Below are 15,286 nucleotides of genomic sequence, written 5' to 3'. Positions count from 1 at the left end.
GGTACAACGGGTATGTGTAGGTCACCTGAGTGAATTTGCAAGTGGGGTGATGTGTGGAGGGGTCAGAAAAACAATTTTGATGTGGATTTCAAAGCCAACAGTGATGCTGGTTGAAGCTGGAGAATCCAAGAAAGCAAAGGCAGAGCTTTAGGAAACGTTTACATTTATGAGGAATCAGTGTAGCGCAGAGAAGCCCACAGAGGGAAATGAGAGTGACGGGAGGGAAACCAAGAATGGACCCGAGTGTTATGGAGGCCACTAGTGGTGTATTGAAGAGGAAGTGGTCACAGTCTCAAACAGTGCTGATGGAGAATTAATGAAAATAGAGAGGATTGCTTTAGCAAGTCCGTCAAAGGCGTTTGGTTAACTTCAGTGAGCAGTTCAGTAGTCCCATAGGACTTGGAACTTAAGGGTCCAAGGTGTAGGTTTGTGGTGGGGTGGTGAAGACTGGAGAAGAGCTCTTTTGTAAGAACATAGGAGAGGAGCCGGCGCTGTGGGCTAGTGGGTTAAACCTCTGCCTCTAGTGCTGGTTTGAGTCCAGCTGCTTCACTTCTGATCCAGCTCCATGCTACTGGCCTGGGAATGCACTGGAAGGTGGCCCACGTGTTTGGGCCCCTGCAACCATGTGGGAGACTTGAAGAAGCACCTGGATCCACCCAGTTCTGGCTGTTGCAGCCATTTGGGGAGTGAACCAGCAGATGGAAGCTCTTTCTCTTTTGTCTCTCCATCTCTCTGTCTGTAACTACTTCTCAAATAAATAAATAAATCTTTACAAGGAAAATATGGGTGAAGATCCTTGAAAATGTTGGATTGGGAAAAAAGAGCTAGTGATGGCACATTAGATAATCAGTTTCTCACGGCCAAGGGGTTGATGATGAGTTTTCTGATTGGAGCCAAGCAGAATATCTGAATATCAGAAAGGATGGGAAAGGACAGGAATTGAATTTTGGATAAGTGGGAGGGTGAGTCAGGAGTATGTAGGTCCTCCAACTGCGGTTGAAAGAGTCGAATTTGTTAGTTCATGAGAAGAGAGCCTGTTTATCTTGTTTTTCATTCCATTGCCATCGCATGACAGAGCTAGAACAGAGTGCCGGGCCAAAAGAGTATTTGCTCAATGAACACACTCTGTAATCATGCTGATGGGTAAAGCTAGCATTTATTTATGAGTCACTAGAGAAAACAGAGTTAGGGACAGGGAAAACACAGGGCCAAACAGGAACCTCACCCTGAGTCCTTCACCCAATGTCAGGCCCCTTTGTGATCATGCTGGTTAACTTCTCATTGTCTCTGAAGTGAGAGAAACAGACATACCTCATCCTGGGACCATAAACATTTTCCATAGCCTTAGTAACAACATCTTGAGACTCCTGTTTTGACCTCTCCCTCTACCTCTTAAGGACATTATCCATCTACTGGTCCAGCTGACAATGATCCCTGGTTCTAGAAGCTTGAGTGTTATCACCAGTCTTCCTGCTAATGTCAAGGAGACCAGCAGAATGCCTGAGGGGCTAGCAACTAAAGCACACATAAAGGACTGTTGTAAAACACGTTCCTATTCCACATACACACCGGATTTGTAAATTCCCTGTGTGCTGCCCTGGATGGAAAAAAAAAAAATCTTGCTGAAGCTTGCGACTGCATTGTCTGTCCATTCAAGTCTGGGGTCCTGTTTGCTAGTTGTGTAGATAAACTCTTTATTCTCCTATGGAGTTTTTTCTCCATCCGATGCTGTCAGGATTCCCTCAGTTTATGTGTATCAATGACTCTTAGGGACCATTTTTCCTTTTCATCAGTTTTTTATTCTCAAACCTATTTATTTAGCTTGCTGCAGGCCATCATATGACAGATGATGCCTGTACTCTGGAGGTGTGGGCTGGTGCATGACTAGAACTGGTCAACTCGGGCAGGGCTGGGTCCCGGACAGAAGACTTCCTATTAGTGCAGCACAAGTGTGAAGCCATCGGGAACCCCTATCCTGGGATTGGACTTCATGAGTGGCTGCAGACCCTTCCTCTTTGCTAATAAGATTTCCCCCTTTTAGCTTTTCCTTTGTCTTTCATTTCTATCCTATCATTCTATGCCAATCTGTTCTCTTTGCCTCCATCACTTCTCCTTACTGCATACTTCCTCCATTTATTTTCTGATCTTTGAAGCATGAGGATCTCTTCCCTCTCTGGGAATCTATGTCTTACTGTCTTTGGCTTCTGGATACAACTTGTGTTCCGGGGACTTGTGACATCATGAATCAGGCTCATGCTCCCCATGAACTCATTTTACATGAAAATTTGCAAATTGCGTTTCCAGTAAGGAGCGTTCTCACTGTTTCTCATGTTCCCGGTGCTGGGTCACACATTTCCAAGACCCCTTCTGGGGTGTGATCTTCCTAGTGGAGTGTCCTGGGAGGCTCCTCCCCTCTAAGACTTGTCGGGTTCTTTCAGTCGCTTTTCCAGCTGTGTCTGAATCACATTTCCATCCCCAGCCCTCTCCACCTTTGGAAGTCCTCGAAAGGCAGTCGGCTTCCTTGGCTCATCTTGGAGCCTGCATTTTTGAATGTGCCTTAGAGTAAAAAAATTGGAGAAATTTTTATAATTGTTTTTACTGAAAATCAAAAACTTCACTATTAATGATGGCACCAACAAGTGCCATTGTGAAACATGGAGAAATATAGCAGACTTTCCTTCTAGGGGTGGGAGCTTACTTTTCAGGCTGTGGCACCTCCTCTGGGGGCTTTGCTCCTCTCTGAGTGCTCCGAAGCAGCAGGCTGAAGGCAGACGGTTCACACATGCTGAGTTTCTGAGCAAGGTTGCAGAAGGTGGGAATGCCCCAGGAAACCCCTGCTGTGCAGGACACTGTAATGCTGTGCTCATGGAAACTCATACTTTGAAATGTCTTCCATTGCCCGTCCTCAGGGAGAGCTTACAACCCACATCCCTGTCTGCATGATACACAAAGGTAGACTTCAGCAACCCCCAGCCTCCAAAGCTGCAATTGGGAGAAGCCAGTGTGAGAGCTCAGTTCTTCCCTGGAGAGACGCGAGCAGCCCTGTCTATGTCAGCTGGCGAGGGCTGCTGAAACGAAAGACCACAGAGGGGTAGCTTTGCCCGCAGAAATTTATTTGCTTATGGTTCTGGAGACTGAAGTCCAAGATACAGGTGTGGGCAGAGTTGATTTGGTCTTGTAGATGGTCACCTTCTCACTGCATCCTCCCAGATTCTTTCCTCTATGTGTTCATATCCCCAGCATCCCTCTCTGTTAGAGGGACAGCTGTTCAAGGGCCAGCCATATGGCAGTAGGGCCCCCTTTTCCTGTGGGATACAACTCAAGACTCCAGTGGTTGTGTAAAACCATGGTTTGTACAACATCCTGTATACAGTACATTTTCTTTCCTGTACACCCACACCTAAGTTAACGGTTAGGAGAAGTTTCAGTGTGGGGAGATGAAAACCTTCAGGAGATGGGTGGTGGGGATGGTTGCATATCAGTGGGAGTGTTCTTAGTACTGTTGTCCACTTAAAAGTGGCTAAAGTGGTTAAAATGGTGCATTTTATGTTGCATGTATGTGTGTTACCATAAGAATAAAAAAAGAGAGTGTAGGCTGTGATGTCAGATCTGAGTTTAAGACTCTTGTCCTCCCCTACAACACACACACACAGCCTTATTTCAATGTACAAGTTGAGCACCCCTAATCCAAAAATCCTACACACTACAAAGTGTGAAATGTTTTAAGTGTCAAACTGAGGCCACAAATGGAAAATTCCACTCCTGCCCCCATGAGCTGAGTGGCAGTCAAAGTGTGGGCACACTGGAAATAATGTATAAAATTACCTCAAGTTGGAGCCCGCGCTGTGTGCGGTGGGTTAAAAGTCCTGGCCTGCAGCATCAGCGTCCCATATGAGCGCTGGTTCAAGTTCCAGCTACTGCACTTCCAATCCAGCTTCCTGCTATTGCACCAGGGAAAGCATCAGAGGATGACCCAAGTCCTTGGGCCCCTGGACCCACATGGGAGACTTAGAGGAAGCTCCTGGATCTTGGCTCCTGGCTTCAGATCAGCTCAGCTCTGGCTGTTGCAGCCAAAAGGGAGTGAACTAGCAGATGGAAGACCCCTCTCTTTCTCTGTCTCTAACTCTGCCTTTCAAATAAATAAAAGAAATTTTAATAAATGAATTTTTAAAAAATCAGCTGAAGTTATGTATATAAAACATAAATAAATTTTGTGTTGATAGATTCCCATCTCTGAAATAACTCATTGTGGATGTGAAAATAATCTCAAATCTGAAAACATTCAAAAATCCAAAATACTTCTGATCACCCCAAGACATTCAGAAAAGGGATATTCAGCTTGTTTCATTCTACAGGTTTTTTTTATTTTTTATTATTTTATATTTATTTGAGAGGTGTTGCAGGGGAGTGGAGGAGAGACAAAGAGAGCTCCCCAGATGGCTGCAACAGCTGGGGCTGGACCGCAGCTGCAGCCTGGAGTTGGGAATGCAACTCAAGATTCTCATGGGGGAGAGACCCAGGTGGGTTGAGTCATCACTGCTGCACATACTCTCATCATGAAACCATCTGCCATCCTATGACACAGCTTGAAGGCCCTGACCGGAAACTCAAGCTGGTGCCAAGCTCTTGAACCTCCAGAACTGTGAGCTACGCAAACCCCTTTTTTATGTCACCCAGTTTCAGGTAGTTTCATATAACAACACAAAACAGACCAAGAGGAGTTGTTTCTATGGCATAAACAATTCAATGACATAAAAATCTGCATTTGTGGTGCAGTTACTATGAGGGGTTTTTACGAAGATTTCCTCATGTATCATTGCGATAATTAAGTGAAGTTGTATAGTAGATCTCTGCTGTGGAGACAAGGAAACTGAAGTTCAGAGATGCTATCTAATTTACCCAGGGCTGATGCTTCTGGTAAGCAATGGGGTGGTTCCTGCACAGGTGGTCTGGCCTCTTAACCACTGTGCTCATCTGCGTTCAGGCTCCTGCTGAGGCTGACAAAAGCTGTGAACCCCTGAAGACTTTTGCTGCTAGATTCTGCAAGAAGTCTTTGGAGGTGACTCATGAAATAGGTCAGGGAGCTGACTGTACAGGACATGTGATGTAATAGAATTAGCATAGGTGATGGGCAGATTAAAAAAGAGAGAGAGAAAAGGGAAGAAAGAGAGTTCTCTGAAGAGCTTGCAGGAGAAGTCATGATCTGCATACGTCAAACAGCCACTTGGGTCCCTGAAACAACAGAAAATATCACTGTGTGTGCTTTGGGACTGCATCTAGTGTCTTGGTACCAAGGAGTCCTCTGAAGTTAAGAGCAATCCCAGATTATAAGAGGACATTTTAGAGGTAAGAGGGCTTTAATTCCTTTCTGGCATTCATTAATGGAGTGTAAATCACTCTCAGGTGAGATCAACCCCTCAACCCTTCCCCAGTAGGGATGGAAAAAAAGCCTTCCTTTTATTAAAAAAAAAATCATGGTCTTTATCTGCCTCATGTTAAATCAAATAGTCCCCGTGGGGTTGGAGGCTCTTGTTTTATTTTTGGAGTGCATGCATCATGGAATTTCTCTACTTAAAGGAACCAACAGTATAACCCAAGGAGTTTCAGGCTATGTGTGTTGTGTTTTTGATGAAAGTATTAGGCTAACACTTACTGCCTTCCTGGAATTACCTGTGGGTGCATCTTTCAGAGACAGCGGCCATCTGTGGGGTGTGCTCCGCTGGCTCCTTGGGATTCATCTTTTCATCCTGAGATCTTCACCAGAAGATTCCTACCCACAAATGTCTGGGCAGATCCCCCCAGAGCACCTGCCAGGAGATTTTGGTGGTCTCTGCTACCACTTCATAATATTTACAAGATTCTACTCTAGCCCTCTAGATCTGTCAAAATTGTCATAAACCGCCTCTTACATATTTCAGGGAGGATTCTCCAGACATACTGACCTCAGTATTGTATCTTTCCCATCTTGAGTTTAGGAGAGTACCACCTGTGGTTCTGGGCTCTGAGATCCCTCCAGGATGTTGATCATCCCATTCTACCCTTTAAACACACACAAATCTACACATACATTATTGTTAACTGACACATAAAATTGTACATATTTATGGGATAGCATATGATGCTTTGAGACATGTATCCATTGTTCAGTGTCCATTCGGGGTTAACCTAGCTATCTCCTCAAATGATTATCATTTCTTTAAGGTGAAAATATTCAATGTTTTCTTCTAATTTTTTCTTCTGAAAAATATACAGTATATTATCACTATCTATAGTCACACTGATATGGGCTAGGCAGGGAATTAGTGAGGGAAAAGGGAGCTGAGAAGTTTCCAACAGTCTTATGCCTTAGCCCTGCACAGTGAAAAAAATTCTATCCCCTTCCATGACAATTCAGTACACCCACTTTCCCACAATGCACCTGAACCTACTCTATCATGGAGGAAACTCCATGATCAACATGACTATTCTGAGCTCCACGTGGAGACGCCATAAAACCTTACCAGCAATCATTATGTGCACTGAACCATGCCAAACTCTGCTCCATCTGTATATTCAATTAGTGTTCCATGCCCTACATGATAAAGGGCATGGCCAAACCTGGGTGCTGGTGACTCTCCTCAGGGGGCTGCCCACAGTCACGTCTGAGTGTCTAGTATCTCTTTAATCTCTTGAAATGAATCCTTTATTACTTTATCCATGCCTCTGCCTTGAGTTCATCTCTCATGTTAAGAGAGTTCTGCCTTGAGTTCATCTCTCATGTTCTTATCTCAAGATAAGAACCTTGGGATAAATACACCTGGGGGACCCTCTTCCCACAACACTACTGTGTAATAGAACACCAGAACTCTTACTCCTATCTAATTATAATTCATTACCTGCTGAATACATTTCTCCATCCTTTCCTCCACCCCCTCCCCTACTCTGGTAACCACCATTATACTCTTAACTTTGATGAGAGCACCATTTTTACTTTATACACCTGAGTGAGGTCATGCAGTACTTTCTTTCTAAGCCTGGTTTATTTCACTTACCATCCACAGATCTACTTGAATTCCTGTTGTTGCAAGTACAAGATTCCATTCTTCTTTAGGGCTGAATAGTATTTCATTGTACACACACACATATATGTATATAGTGTATATATATTTATATATCACATTTTCTTATGTTCTTGGCCCATTTATTAGCTGAGGGACACTAGTTTGTTTTCTTAGCTGGGCAATTGTGAATAGTGCTTCAGTGAACATGGGAGTGAAGATGTCTCCTTGACAGACTGATTTCTTCTCTCTTGGGTGTATACCCTGTGGTGAGAGAGTTGAATTGCATAGCTCCATTTCAGCTTTTGGAGAATTTTCCTCAGTGGCTGTACTGCATATTATCTTCCATATTGCATTTTCCTCCTCTTCATTGTCTTTAGGAATAGTTGGGGCAATGCATCTTCATATCCCTTTTGTAAAGGTCTATGCTGTCTTCTGTGACCACCACCTTCTGTTCTAATATTGTCCCTCTCTTTCTCTAAATATGCATGTCTCCTTCATTTAAAAAGTAAAGTCCTAGCACTGCATCTGTTCTGATCCCAGAACTGACAATTCCTTTTCTCTGATTTGTTTTCTAGGAATACCATGTCTTTTTTTAATAATGATTTATTCATTTATTTGAAAGGCAGAGTTACAGAGAAGCAGAGGCAGAGAGAGAGAGAGAGAGAGAGAGAGAGAGAGAGAGATCTTCCACCTACTGGTTCACTCCCTAAATGGCTACAATGGCAGGAACTAGGTTGATCTAAAGCCAGAAGCCAGGAGCCAGGAGCTTCTTCCAGGTCTCCCACAGAGGTACAGGGGCCTGAGGGCTTGGGCCATCTTCTACTGCTTTCCCAGGCCATAGCAGAGAGCTGGATCAGAAGTGGAGCAGCCGGGGCTTGAACTGGCCCCCCTATGGGATGCTGGCACTGAAGGCGGCACCTTTACCCACTACGCCACAGTGCCGGCCCCATTATATCTTCTTTAGTGCCCAAGTAAACAGCATTCTTAGGAACAGTGCAAATTCTTGGACTCTTGTTTGGGTTTCTTTGATGAATTTTCTTGTTGTGCTTGTTTTTTTTTTTTTTAATCACCCTAAAAGATAGCTGACCTACCACATGATAGAGCCTTCCTTCCCCCTTATTTTTTGTGTGATAAAAATCAGCCACCATTGCTGGGTGAACCCACAGGTTGGGTTGTTATGCAATTAGTGATCCAGAGTTACCATAAAGCTTCGAAGCAGAGAAGGTGCCAATCTGCTCAAGGACTGTGTTCAGAAAACCTTAGCCCACCAGGTAAGCACTGCAATAATACAGTCTTCAGTGCAGCATAAGGAGCAACTGAACGTGGACAGCCCCACCTTTGATGGCCCCAGAGGAAATCTCATATACAGGAGCTCTGCAGGTTTTGCAATTATTTCTTGATGAGAAATAGAACGAAGGGCAGAAAAATAGATGATGGGGGCGGAGGTTCAGCCTAAAGTCTCACACATTAGAAGTGGCTTCCAGCTTTTGCTTCCTATGCCCCAAAAAGAGCAGTGGGCTACAGATTTGAAGGCACTTAAAGACTCCCTCCACACCATTCTCTTGTTCATGAATCCTGCAGACTCCCAGCTGAAGTTTAGAAGCAAGGTCTCTATGGGATGGATTCCCAATCATCTACTCACCCAGAGCCCAGAGCACACCCCGCTGAGAGTCTACGAGCCTGGGAGCTGCTGTTGTCACTGGCCTGGCAGTTTCCCCCAGCTAACACAGTAGGTGTTGGACAGTTGGGAGTGGTATCCCACAGCCCTCCATCTGGCTAGCTGGTCAGGTGATAGGATAACACTATAGACTTGGAGTATTTTAGAAAAATAGGGTGCACAAAGGACAGAACTGGATGAGATGAACTGTAGGAGACCTCTGGTGAAAGGAGTGAGCTGATGTTGACGGAAGCCAGGGCTCTTCTGGCTGAGAATCAGAATGAAAAAGTGGAGAGAAAGTCATGTAGACCTGTGACCTTTAATTCAAGGTGGGTGGCCTGGGAACTGTAATTTCTCCTTGAGATTTTGATGATGGAGGGCAATTTAATTAGGGGACATTTTTGTTATTGTAGCTGAAACTGGATTATCCCCTTATTGTTGTTTTTTCTAATTTAAAATTTTATTTGTTTATTTGAAAGGTACAGTGTAGGAGAAAGAGAAGAAGAGCAGAGTGAGATCTTCCACTTGCTTATTCACTGCCCAAATGCCTGCAACATGGTTCCACCAGGCTGAAGCCGGAAGCCAGGAGCCAGGGAAGCAGAGGTGCGACTCAGTCCCAGGGACTCTGCTACGGCATGTGGGCACCCAAAGTAGAGGCTTAACCTACTGCACCACAGCATTGCCCCCCTGGGAGATCCTATTTTCTTTAGTCACTTGGGTTTGCTGTTCAATTTCTGCTGCTTATTTGAATACTGTAGTTGTATATAATTTGAGATTAGAAGGAGATGAGCTCTTTGGTTGCAGAAATGCATTTAATATCCTGCTTTGATCCACTGCAGAATGATTTGAGAGCTCAAGCTGGGTCTCTGTCCCCTGGCCCAGAGCAGTGGGAAGGACCTCAAAGCATGGGCCAGGGCTCCCCTAGTCTTTTCTCCCAATGATGTAGGCATGGAGAGAAGACCTGGCTGTTAAGCTCCATGGGTGAAGCCAACCAGAAGCAGGAAAATGCTATACAGCATCTTCTTCCCTCTTCCTTGTGTGTCTCTGGGGGGGCCTTCTGTTATTGATGAGACTGTGTGAGGTCCACCATTCAAGCATCCTCTTGTTTTTTTATGTGAACATTGAATCAGGCCAAAATGAGGAGTTGGGAACTCAAATCAGGTCCCCCAGGTAGATGGCAGGAACCCAACTACTTGAGCCATGCCCTGCAGCTTTCCAGGGTGCACAGTAGCGGGAAGCTGGAATCAGGAGTTGGAGGCAGGAATGGCACCCAGGCACACCCATATGGGCCATGGAGGTCTCAAGCAGTGTCTTAACCTCTGCGTCAAGTGCCCCTTCTTCTCCACACCTCCCTGTCTCAACAGCACCTTACTGAGGGGGTTATGACCCTGGAATTCTGCCACAATAGGGCACACCCCTTCTCTCCCTCCTGTCCCACCCTCTTTTCCCCCAAGTCTCTCCAGGTTTTAATGTAACAGAGATAGGGCAACCTTGTGCCTATAATCAGAAAGGTAAATTGAGGTAAATGAAGGCTTGTGTTCAAGGAGCGAGCCAGGGCGCTCTGCTTCTGTCTCCAATCCAGCTTAACAGTAAACGCTGATTTTGTGTTTGATCCACAGCAGGTGTCCTGAGTGCATTCAATGGCCAGTACCCACAGAAAATTAGCACCCTGGCACTCGCGTGGAGATGGAACATGATGCTGCATTGGGCCAGAATGGTGACATCAGGGAAGGACTCTGAAGCTAGTCTGAGGAGACCAGGGTGAAGGGCAAACTCAAGTTCAGGCTTCACATGGTTTCAAGCACAAGGAATCTGATCGGAACAGGAAGCTTCAACATTTCTGAGCTGCTGCTGGAACTTCTTCACATGTACATCTGGTTGAGTGAGTGGTGGATATCTGAGAAATAAGACCCACCCCTGGAGAAAGGGGAAGACAGCCTGAGGTGTGGTCAGCACCCCACAGCCTCACGAGGGGGTTGAGCGGGGACCCCTGGAGGGGTGAAGCTGCGGTTTGGCAGGGCTCTGCTGGGGACTTAACTTGATGCTCACTTGCCTACCCGTGGAGCTGGTTGCATCTACAAGCTTACTATGCATGGAGACAGGAGGAATTTCTAGCTCTGCCTTTGTTAGAGAAGAGGGGGCTCTTCAAAAAACAAAGCCCTCACCGTCTCAGTTCCTCTTTGGTGCTGATCCTGTGCGTGACAGACCTCTGAGTGTTAGCAGAGGCTGAGCTGGGCCAGATACATCGATTTCACCTTCAAGCTGTTCTCATTGGCTGAAACAGGGCAGAATGACTGGGCATTTTTATTTCTTCTTTGCATTTTCCATCCCTTATCTTAAATTTACAGGGCCAGAAGTGCTTCAGATTTCATTTTTTTTTCTTTTTGGACTTTGGAATATTTACATGGACTTAAGTCTTAAATCCATAATCCAAAAACTCCAAATCGCAGGGCAGACATTTGGTGTAGCAGTTACACTGCCACTTGGGGATGCCCACATCCTATATTGGAGTGCCTGGGTTTGAGTCCTGGCTCTGCCTTTTGTTTCAGATTACTGCTAATGCCCACCCTGAGAGAAGCAGGTGACAGTCCAAGAAGTTGAGTCCCTGCTGGCCACGTGGGAGATATGAATGAAATTCCCTGCTCTCAATTTCAGATTGGCCCAGTGTAGGCCTTTGCAGGCATCTGGATAGTTAATCGGCCGATGGGAGATCTCTGTCTGTTGCTCTCTTTCTCTGTCTTTCAAATACATTAAAAAAATAAACAAATTTTAAAAAGGATTGAAAGAGCAGAAGTTAAGCCATATCACTTTCCAATAAATGTTAGTGAATTACACACTTCAAAACAGTCTACCAGAATGTGCATGCAGGCCTTTTCCTTGGGTTCAAACTACAGGCCTATTGATGTTCAACCTGATCCTATCACCAAGAATTGCATTGACCCAGTATTTGACTGACAGTTCTACCCTGTACCCTGCAGCCCTTGTGACTCTAGCACCAGATCTGGATGAACATTTGGAATGTTTCTTAACATGGCGCTCCAGGGCGCCATTGCCAAAGACCTGGAGTTGGAGACAAGTTGGAATCTATTAGTAATCCCTTATTTTCCTTAGAATTCCCCTTTCTGTATTAATCAACTGACCGCATTGTGGCATGGTCACATATTAAGAGACAGCTTTGATAAGCCTGGTGAGTGGTTCTGAGGGTCATACCTGGGTGACCCTGGCTCTGGGTCATTCCCATGACTCTAGAGCCCACTGGGGATCCAGGAGAATGCAGGAGGCTGGCCTGGGTGTGTGTGCTCAGGAGAGACAGGAAGAAAGGGTAAGTGCAGGAAGTAGGAAAGTGGCAACAAGTGGAAGATGACATCAGACTTTGAGCTTTAGAGAACAGAAACAGAGAAGAACAACAGCAAGGCAAGTGAATAGGAATGGTTTAATTTAACTTTGGCTTCAGTAAGAAACTCATCTGTATCCAGCCTTCAAAACATTCAGAAATAAAAGGCTGGGGAGAGGAAGGAGCACCTGTGATGCTGCTGTGCACCTGGGAGCCACCTCAAGTGCACTGTGCAGTCTCAAGGTGCGTGAGACTGTGGGAAGGAGAGGAGTGTGCTGACTGAGTCATTTGGATACCCACAGGTAAGTGGTGGCCGTAGGAAGCCAGGCAACAAAACCAAACAGGTGAGTTTTCTGAAGAGTATGTGGATACTAAGAAACATAAAATGTAGAAGTGGAGTTACTTCTTTGATTTGTCAAGGGAGATTAGGGAGGCAGAGTGACTCAAAGTGACCACAGCAGCAACATCAGAAGAGAGAGGTTGAATTTGGTGAAGTCCAGGCCATTGGTGACCACAGAATGGGCTCTTTCCACCTCCTACTCAGATAAGCTTCCTCCATTTTCCCAATTTCCATTATACACCTGTGAACTGTACAGAAACAACCTCAGGGTAGGTGGGAATCACCTCCTTGTCTCAGAATCCCAGATCTCCTCTCCTCTAGCCTTTCTCAGCATGTCATACCATGCATGCGCCTTTCTGGAACCTTTCTCTTTTTTTTGGTTTTGCACGTGGAAGCCACCCCATGACTTTCTGTTCCCTGACTACATTTCCAGGTACCTGTAGCCTCCTTTCCCTTGCCTTGACAGTTACATGTTAAAATTCTCCAAAGCTTTATTCTCATCTTCCTGTTCTTCCCACTTTGTATTCTCTCTCTGTCCCACCTGCATCTGCATTACCACTTAAGTACTAATAATTTCTATTTTTATGTCTCTACCTCCAAACTCAAAATTTTTTGAGTACATAGATTCAGCTACCCACTTGACTTGTTGTGTGAATGTCTCAAAGCATCTTCCTATTCTACACTTCAAAAGCCAAATTTAAGTTATCCTCCTCATTCAACCCATCAAGCAAATAAGGGTCCTCTCCTTCTGATCTGTAGCTCCGCACCATCCATTCAGAGGCAGAGAACCTGGAAGTAACCCTTAGTACTTCTGCTTTCCCCCGTATCTGTTTTATCAGAAAACCCTGCTAATTTCACCTCTTACATATCTTTCCTTTACCTCTACCACAGATTTGATAACCCTTATCTAAAATCCTTGGGACTAAAAGTGATACTGGAATTTAAAAAAAAAAAAATTTGGAGTATTTGCACATATGTAATAGGAAATTGTGGGGATGGGACCCCAGTCTAAATATGAAATTCACTTATCTTTCATATTCACCTAGACATATGACCTGAATATAATTTTGTACAATATTTTTAATAATTTTGTTCGTGAATGACTGAAGTAAAAAACAAATAACCATGCATTGTAAGATTTCAACATATACTAGGTTATTTCAAGTATTTTATAGAAAAATGAAATTAAAAGATAAGTTTATTTTGGTGCAAAAAGATTGAAATCCATTTATAGTTTTCTCACTACATGCATTTTCCCATGAACTTTTTGAGGAGTACTTGGAAGAGAGAACTTCCACTTTGGCTATGATCTTGTCTAAATAAGATTGGAGCTGGTGAACTCAAAAGGCTTTCATAGCCTTGGCAACTCATGACAAGAGCCTAGGGTGATTACTGATGCCATAAACAAGAGTGTCAATTTGTTAAGCCAACAACAGGAATCACTGTGCACTTGCTCCCCATGTAGGATCTCTGTCCTTAATGTGTTGTACAATGTGAATTAATGCTATAGCTAGTACTCTAACAGTACTTTACACTTTGTGTTTCTGTGTGGGTGCAAACTGTTGAAATCTTTACTTAATATACACTAAATTGATCTTCTGCATATAAAGATAATTGAAAATAAATCTTGATGTGAATGGAATGGGAGAGGGAGCGGGAGATGGGAGGGTTGCGGGTGGGAGGGAAGTTATGAGGGGGGGGGAAGCCACTATAATCCAAAAGCTGTACTTTGGAAATTTATATTTATAAATAAAAGTTAAAATAAAGAAATAACATGTATGATAGTAACAACACAAATGGAAGAGGGGTATAAATTATATTGTGCTAGTCTTTGTTCATCTTATTTATATGTACAATAATATTTGAAGGTAAAAAATGCATATTGTAAACCCTAGAAACCTGTGCAACAATAAAAATAAAAGGTTTAAATAATAAGAAAATAGAGAAGAAAATAATTAAATAAAAATTTTCCCAAAAGAAGTCATGAAATGATGAATAGAAAACAACGGGGCTGGTATAGTGGAATAGTGGGTAAAACCTCTACCAGAAATGCCAGAATTGGTGCCAGTTCACATCCAAGCTACTCTACTTCCTATCCAGCTTCCTGCTAATGGCCTGAGGAAAGTGGTGGAAGATGACCCAAGTGCTTGGGCCCCAGCCATCCAGGTGGGTGGCCTGGATGAAGCTTTTGGCACCTGTCTTTGGCTTGGTTCAGCCCTGGCAAGTACATCCATATGGGGAGTGAACCAGCAGATGGAAGATCTCTCTCTCTTTCTCTGTCTCTCCCTCTCTCTGGGTCTTTCCCTCTTGCTCTGTAACTCTGACCTTCAAATAAATATGTAAATATTTTTTAAATTAAACAACATCAATAAAAAGAAATAGGAGACAAACGGGGAAAAAAGCAAAATGGTAGACAAAAGCCAATAATATAGTTACATTAAAAATAAATGGACTAAAATATTCAGTTAAAGACAGAAATTATGATACTAGATAATTTGAGAAAATTGCAACTATATTCTGTTTATGAGACAAGCATTCAATAAAAAAAGGTTGAAAAAAATAGAATGGAAAAAATACACCACGTGTACAATGCAAATTCTATTTATTACCCTGGAGTTGTTATATGAATACATTTTTTAAAGCCTTGTTTATCTATTTGAAAGGCAGAGAGTTACAGAGTGGCAGAGGCAGAGAGAGAGAGAGATAAAGAGAGAGAGGTGCATTCCTTCTGCTGGTTCACTCCCCAAATATTCACAACAACTGGAGCTGGGCCAAGCTGAAGTCAATGAAAATGCTCTATATCATAATGGAGGCATCAGTTACACATACATCTGTGAATTTTGCAGTATGTAACTGTAACTAAAAACAAATTATGCTGTATGTAAAAAACATTTAAATTTGAAAGTTTCACCCAA

The 15,286-nt window shown here is 43.7% G+C and overlaps 1 long non-coding RNA gene across 2 annotated transcripts; it reads left to right on the top strand.

Annotated features, from left to right (window-relative positions):
• Positions 1–4,562: 4,562 nt before the first annotated feature.
• LOC149127993 (uncharacterized) lies at positions 4,563–14,008 on the top strand. 2 transcript variants are annotated; one of them, XR_016230184.1, is made up of 3 exons: positions 4,563–5,346; positions 9,177–9,300; positions 10,320–14,008. It is a non-coding gene; the product is annotated as an uncharacterized LOC149127993 (long non-coding RNA). The 2 variants fall into 2 exon arrangements; XR_016230183.1 differs by having other exon boundaries at positions 10,317–14,008.
• The last annotated feature ends 1,278 nt before the right edge of the window (positions 14,009–15,286 follow it).

Source organism: Oryctolagus cuniculus, chromosome 2 (genome assembly GCF_051225735.1).
Source record: "Oryctolagus cuniculus isolate XC-2025 breed Fujian yellow rabbit chromosome 2, ASM5122573v1, whole genome shotgun sequence".
Classification (NCBI taxonomy): Eukaryota; Metazoa; Chordata; class Mammalia; order Lagomorpha; family Leporidae; genus Oryctolagus; species Oryctolagus cuniculus.
The sequence above is the reverse complement of the archived record's forward strand: the minus strand, read 5'-3'. Positions and strand labels throughout refer to the sequence as shown.